The 6911-nt window shown below is 52.3% G+C and overlaps 1 pseudogene; it reads left to right on the plus strand.

Annotated features, from left to right (window-relative positions):
* Positions 1-6553, plus strand: part of LOC132588274 (lysosomal acid glucosylceramidase-like) — a 36265-nt pseudogene extending 29712 nt beyond the window's left edge.
* Positions 6554-6911: the final 358 nt, after the last annotated feature.

A 6911-nucleotide genomic window follows, 5' to 3' on the forward strand; every position in this document is an offset into this window, starting at 1 on the left:
ACAGAGCATCACTTACCCCAGACAGAGAGTTCCACCTATACCCTGTGGCCAATAGCCACTGATGGACCTCTGCTCCTGATGTTGACTGAATCTTCTTCTAGTCTCACCCACAGATGTTGGATGAAGGGAACGGGGGATCAGTGTTCCCTCTCAGCTGAGTTAGTGTGAGCCAGCTCAGAGGTTTTTTAGCTTCCGGCTCACCCTTTTTTTGGTCTTCGCATAGAAAAAAAAATAGCTCCAGAGCAAAGTAATCTATGCAGTAGCTCCCAGATTCAATGCCAGTAGCTCACGAAGTAGAATATTTGCCCATAAGGCTCCACAGCATAGAGGGAGCGTTGTTGGGGAGAGCCAGTTTTGCCTTTCCAGGGGGGATTCTAAGTGGCCATTAGGAGAAACAGGGTGCTGGGCCAGACGGGACTTTGGGTGGAATCCAAAAGATCTCTTCTCCTAAGCCAGGGTTTCCCAAACTCTGCCCCCCCCTCCCGTGGCCCAATTCTTTCCCCATGGTCCGAGCAGAGGATGCTCAAGGAGCAATTCAGAGACTGCGCGCCAGCTGGGAGCTTTCCCCGCCCGCTGTGATGTTTCCAAATATCAGAAAGGAACGGGGGAGGGCTTCCGGCCAGCGCACAGTCTCAGTATTGCTCCCTGATCATCCTCTGGGCGGAGGACGATCAGGGAGTGATACAGGCACTGTACGCAGGCCAGGAGCTTTCCCCGGCCTTTTTGATGTTTCCAAACATCAGAGAGGGACGAGGGAGGGCTTCTGGCCAGCGTGCAGTGTCTGAGTGCTACAGACAGCCGCATGGGGGGCAAGGGCTGGAGTGTGGCATGCAGCGCCGAAGATAAATAGAGAGCGGTGGAAGCTGTTGGGCCGCCCCTGGCAATCCGGTATTGAGGCTTCCGTGGCCCAGTACCGGGCCGCGACCCTGCAAATGGGAAATGCTGCCCTAAGCTATAACCCAGCATAGTGTAGTCAGGGGTCTCCCTCTCTCCACACTTTCCTAATCTGGGGGCATTTGAGGGAGAGATGTCCATTTTAGGGGCGCACTTTTGAGGGTTCACCCCCTTTGGGTGGAGCTGCCTCTGCTCCTCCCCCTCCCGCCACACCAATTTGTTGAGCAACCCTTTCTTCCCCACAGGACTTGAATAATTATGTAGTTGGCTGGATCGATTGGAACTTGGCCCTGGATTTGAGGGGAGGCCCCAACTGGGTCAACAATTTTGTGGACAGCCCCGTGATTGTGAACTCCACGAGCGACGAGTTCTACAAGCAGCCGATGTTCTACCACCTGGCTCATTTCAGGTAGGTCTCGCTTCCCAGCAGTTGGGGATGGCACTCCGACTCCCCTCCCCCAGGCAGTGAAATTGAGAGTTGACCTAGAATAGACCACAGGAGCAGCGGCGGAGTGACCAGGGTGTCAGATTGCCCGATGGCAAGTGGGCCCCGTTAAACATTAGGCAATATGTTAAAACTATTAATGATCTTTTAGTGTCTTGAAAATATAATAGAAGTTCCAGTATTATTACTGTAATGCAACTAAAATTTACGTTGTATTTAGGGTTGCCACCCTCCAGGCAGGGCCTGGGGATCTCCCACTTTGACAACTGATCTCCAGCTGGCAGAGATCAGCTTGGTGTAGTGGTTAAGTGTGCGGACTCTTATCTGGGAGAACCGGGTTTGGTTCCCCTCTCCTCCACTTGCAGCTGCTGGAATGGCCTTGGGTCAGCCATAGCTCTCGCAGGAGTTGTCCATGAAAGGGCAGCTGCTGTGAGAGCCCTCTCAGCCCCACCCACCTCACAGGGTGTCTGTTGTGGGGAAGGAAGATCAAGGAGATTCTGAGCCGCTCTGAGACTCTTCGGAGTGGAGGGCGGGATATAAATCCAATATCTTCATCTACCTCACAGCAAATTTATCCCGGAGGGATCCATTCGAGTAGAACTGACCAGCAAGAACTGGGTTGGCTGCATGCTACATACAGTGGGCTTCCTGAGGCCAGATCGGGCTGCTGTGGTGGTTGCACTGAACGAGTAAGTAACAAGACGAGCTGGGGTCTTCCCTTGGCCCTTGATGGGATGGGGTGTGGTGTGGTGTGGGGGATGTAGCCAAAAATGCTCTAGAAACTAATAATGGAGGGCCTCTACACCTTCCAGACAGAAGACTGTTTACTGGCCACGGAGCAGGGCTTTTTTTGTAGCAAGTACTCCTTTGCATATTAGGCCACACCCCCTGATGTAGCCAATCTTCCTGGAGCTTACAGTAGGCCCGGTACTAAGAGCTCTATAAGCTCTACTGATGGACCTCCTGATGGCACCTGGTTTCTTTTTTGGGGGCCACCGTGTGACACAGAGTGTTGGACTGGATGGGCCATTGCCCTGATCCAACATGGCATCTCTTATGTATGTTCTTATGCTCTCCTCGCAGCAGGGCTTTTTTTGTAGCAGGGACTCCTTTGCATATTAGGCCACTCCCCTCTGGTGTAGCCAATGCTCCAAGAGCTTACAGGGCTCTTAGCACAGAGCCTACTGGAAGCTCCAGGAGGATTGGCTACATCAGGGGCTGTGGCCTAATAGGCAAAGGAGCTCCTGCTAGAATTCCAATCCTGCCTTTTATGTAGCCAATCCTCTAAGAGCTTAGAGGGCTCTTAGCACAGGGCCTACTGTAAGCTCCAGGAGGACTGGCTACATCAGGGGGTGTGGCCTAATATGCAAAGGAGCTTCTTCTAGAATTCCACCCTGTAGCTAATCCTCCAAGAGCTTAGAGGGCTCTTCGTACAGGGCCTACTGTAAGCTCCAAGAGGATTGGCTACATCAGGGGGGCGTGGCCTAATATGCAAATGAGCTCCTGCTAGAATTCCAACCCTGCCTTTTATGTAGCCAATCCTCTAAGAGCTTAGAGGGCTCTTAGCACAGGGCCTACTGTAAGCTCCAGGAGGACTGGCTACATCAGGGGGTGTGGCCTAATATGCAAAGGAGCTTCTTCTAGAATTCCACCCTGTAGCTAATCCTCCAAGAGCTTAGAGGGCTCTTCGTACAGGGCCTACTGTAAGCTCCAGGAGGATTGGCTACATCAGGGGGGCGTGGCCTAATATGCAAAGGAACTCCTGCTAGAATTCCATCCCTGGGCCACACACCCCTGATGTCGCCAATCCTCCAAGAGCTTACAGGGCTCTTAGCACAGGGCCTACTGGAAGCTCCAGGAGGATTGGCTACATCAGGGGGTGTGGCCTAATATGCAAAGGAGTTCCTGCCCTGCCCCATGGCCAGTCTGGAAGGTGTAGAGGTCCTCCATTATTAGTTTCTAGAGCTCAATGTGGCCCTTTATTGAGGATCAGTCCCCAAGAAGGCCCACCCTAATGATAAATTGAACTGCCCTAAGTGTTGTCAACTCCAGACTGGGAAATTCCTGGCGATTTTGCTGGGAAGAGTTCTGGTCCAGGTCCTTTAGTTAGCAGAGTGCACAAGTCAACAGTGTTTGTATTGAACCTGATCAGACCCTGTGGTTGCTAGGGTTGCCAATCTCCAGTCGGGGGCAGGGGATCCCCTGGTTTGAAGCCCCCCCCCCCTCTTCAGGGTTATCAGAAAGCGAGGGGCGGGGAGGGAAATAACTGCTGCGCACTCCGTTATACTCTATGGAGACCAGGTCCCAAAGGGTATAATGGAGAATCAATTCGTGGATATCTGGGGCTCTGGTGGGGTGTGTGTGTGTTATTTTTTGAGAAAGAGGTGCCAATTCTCAGCGTAGCATCCAGTGCCTCTCCTCAGAACACCCTCCAAGTTTCAAAAAGATTGGACTAGGGGGTCCAAATCGATGAGCCCCAAAAGGAGGTTCCCTTATCCTTCATTATTCCCAATGGAGGGAAGGCATTTAAAAGGCATGTGGTCCCTTTAAATCTGATGGCCAGAACTTCCTCATGTTTGTCACACTCCCAAATACCTACATATTTCTTGAGTTGGAGCTGTTTTTTTGAGGTAGAGGCACCAAATTTTCAGTATAGCATCTAGTGCCTCTCCCCAAAGTACCTCCCAAGTTTCAAAACGATTGGACCAGGAGGTCCAATGCTATGAGCCCCAAAAGAAGGCGCCCCTATCCTTCATTATTTCCTATGGAAGGAAGACATTTTAAAAGGTGTGCGGTTCCTTTAAATGTGAAGGCCAGAACTCCCTTGGAGTTCAATCATGCTTGTCACACCCTTGCTCCTGGCTCCACCCCCAACATCTGGCTCCACCCCCAAAGTCTCCTGGCTCCACCCCCAAAGTCCCCAGATATTTCTTGAATTGGACTTGGCAACCCTAGGCAGGGCCATAGCCAGGATTTCATGTTTGGTGGGGCCTGCAGCGGCATCTTTTGTTTGGCGGGGTGGGGGTGGGGACACCCAGTTTGGTCCTAAACACTTTCTCCGCTTCTCAAGTAAAGCGGCAGCCTCCCCCCTCCATTTGTCTAATTCAGTAAACCTTCCAAGGGGATCCGGCTGCAAGTGGGCTTCTCTCTCCACCCCTCCACCCCCGTGCCAATCTGAAGCCCCTACAGTAGCTATGCTGCACTTGTCCAAGGTGGAGGCGAGTGACGGTGAGCAAAGGAGGCAGATTGGAGGCCCTCCAATGGAGGGGCCGTACAGATGGAAGGGGAGTCAAATGGAGGGTCCTTCCCCCCCAGGCCCCACTGTAGCTACGGGCCTGGTCTGTGGTTGAGGTGCGCTAGCAGTGTGAACGGCCAACCACGGACTGCTGTTGTGATCCTGCCGTTTCAACACCAGCTGTCTGATAGCCCGGAAGTGGACCAAACTCAAGAGGCTTTTGAGGAGCCGAGATAATATTGCGCCAATTTCTCAATGTGAGAGCACCCGGAGATTGTAAGCTGCTCTGAGACTCCAAGGGAAGAGCAGAGTATAACTCCAATCTCCTCCTCCTTCTCCTGTGCGGATTCTTATCTGGGCGAACCGGGTTTGATTCCCCACTCCTCCACTTGCAGCTGCTGGAATGGCCTTGGGTTAGCCATCGCTCTGGCAGAGGTTGTCCTTGAAAGGGCAGCTGCTGTGAGAGCCCTCTCCAGCCCCACCCACCTCACAGGGTGTCTGTTGTGGGGGAGGAAGATAAAGGAGATTGTGAGCCGCTCTGAGACTCTGAGATTCGGAGTGGAGGGTGGGATATAAATCCAATATCTTCATCTACCTCACAGGGGGTCTGTTGTGGGGGAGGAAGGGAAAGGAGATTGTGAGCCGCTCTGAGACTCTTCGGAGTGGAGGGCGGGATATAAATCCAATATCTTCATCTACCTCACAGGGTGTCTGTTGTGGGGGAGGAAGGGAAAGGAGATTGTGAGCAGCTCTGAGACTCTGAGATTCGGAGTGGAGGGTGGGATATAAATCTAATATCATCATCACCTCTGAACGTCTCTTGCCTTCAAAACCCTATGGGGTCACCTTACGTCAGCTGTGACTTGATAGCAGAAGAGAAGAGATGGGATTTCTACCCTGCCCTTCGCTACCCGAAGGAGTCTCAGGGCAGCTTCCACATCTCCTTTCCCTTCCCCTCCCCACACAACAGACACCCTGTGAGGTAGGTGGGGCGGAGAGAGCTCTCCCAGAACTGCTCCTGAGCAGAACAGCCTTGAGAGAACTTGTGCCTGACCCAAGGTCACATCAGCAGGTGCATGTGGGGGAGTGGGGAACCAAACCGGGTTCTCCCAGATAAGAGTCTTGCTTTTTTGTGGCGTGTGCGTGCAACTGGAGCTCTAGGATAAAGGATTGGAAACCGTTGCGAGGACAGGTGCTTCAGAACGGCTGGCAGTGGCGGCTCATCAACAGTCTTTGTGCTGGAGGTTATTGGCCTGAGTGCTAAATATCTAGTAGAAGTCTGGAATGCATGGTCTCTTGCTGAAGCCAGTTTGATGTAGTGGTTAAGCCTGCGGACTCTTATCTGGGAGAACCGGGTTTGATTCCCACTCCTCCACTTGCACCTGCTGGAATGGCCTTGGGTTAGCCATAACTCAGGAGTTGTCCTTGAAAGGGCAGCTGCTGTGAGAGCCCTCTCAGTCCCACCCACCTCACAGGGTGTCTGTTGTGGGGGAGGAAGGGAAAGGAGATTGTGAGCCGCTCTGAGACTCTGAGATTCAGAGTGGAGGGTGGGATATAAATCTAATGTCTCCAATATCTCTCCTTCTCCCCCTCCAGCTGCTTCTTTGACATTGCATTCAGTATATCAGACCGCCAAGTGGGCTTCCTTGAAGATGTGGCTCGGTCCAATAGCATCCAGACCTACCTGTGGAAGCGCGAGTGACCTGGAAAGCCACCCCAGTAGCAGCAGTAGACGTAAGCTCCTTCTGGGGGAATCTTGCCGGTGCTGAGAAGGCCATGTGAAGGGACCGAGGCAGCTTCCTTGCCCCCACTCTTCCAAGGCTTGGGACGGATCCCTCTCGCTACGACCAAAAAGGGGCATTGCTATAGACTGGAGACTTTTGTGCCAGAACCACTGACCCTGCGGACTTCGACCAACACCCCTTCACCCCCTGTAACCCGCCTTAATTTATCATCCATTAAAAATGAATTGAACTGCATCCAGCCAGTGGTGTTTCCAAAATTCAGGCCAGAGAGTATTACGGAACCAGTGTTCCCTCTAACCTGAGTGAGTGTGAGCTAATGCCCAGTTTTTTAGCTTCCATTTTCAGGGGGAAAAAAATGGCCTCAGAGCAAACTAATTGATGGAATAGCTCACAACTTTCATGGCAGTAGAGTAGAATTTTTGCTCGCAAGACTCCACAGCTTAGAGCAGGGGTGTCAAACTCATTTGTGAGGGCTGGATCTGACATAAATCAGACCCTGTAGGGCCGGGCCATGTCAGGTTGGGCTGGGCCATGTCGGGCTGGGCCAGGTGTGTACCTATTTAAGATCAGGTAGCAGAGATATAAATTTTAT

This window comes from Heteronotia binoei, chromosome 1, assembly GCF_032191835.1.
Source record: "Heteronotia binoei isolate CCM8104 ecotype False Entrance Well chromosome 1, APGP_CSIRO_Hbin_v1, whole genome shotgun sequence".
Classification (NCBI taxonomy): domain Eukaryota; kingdom Metazoa; phylum Chordata; class Lepidosauria; order Squamata; family Gekkonidae; genus Heteronotia; species Heteronotia binoei.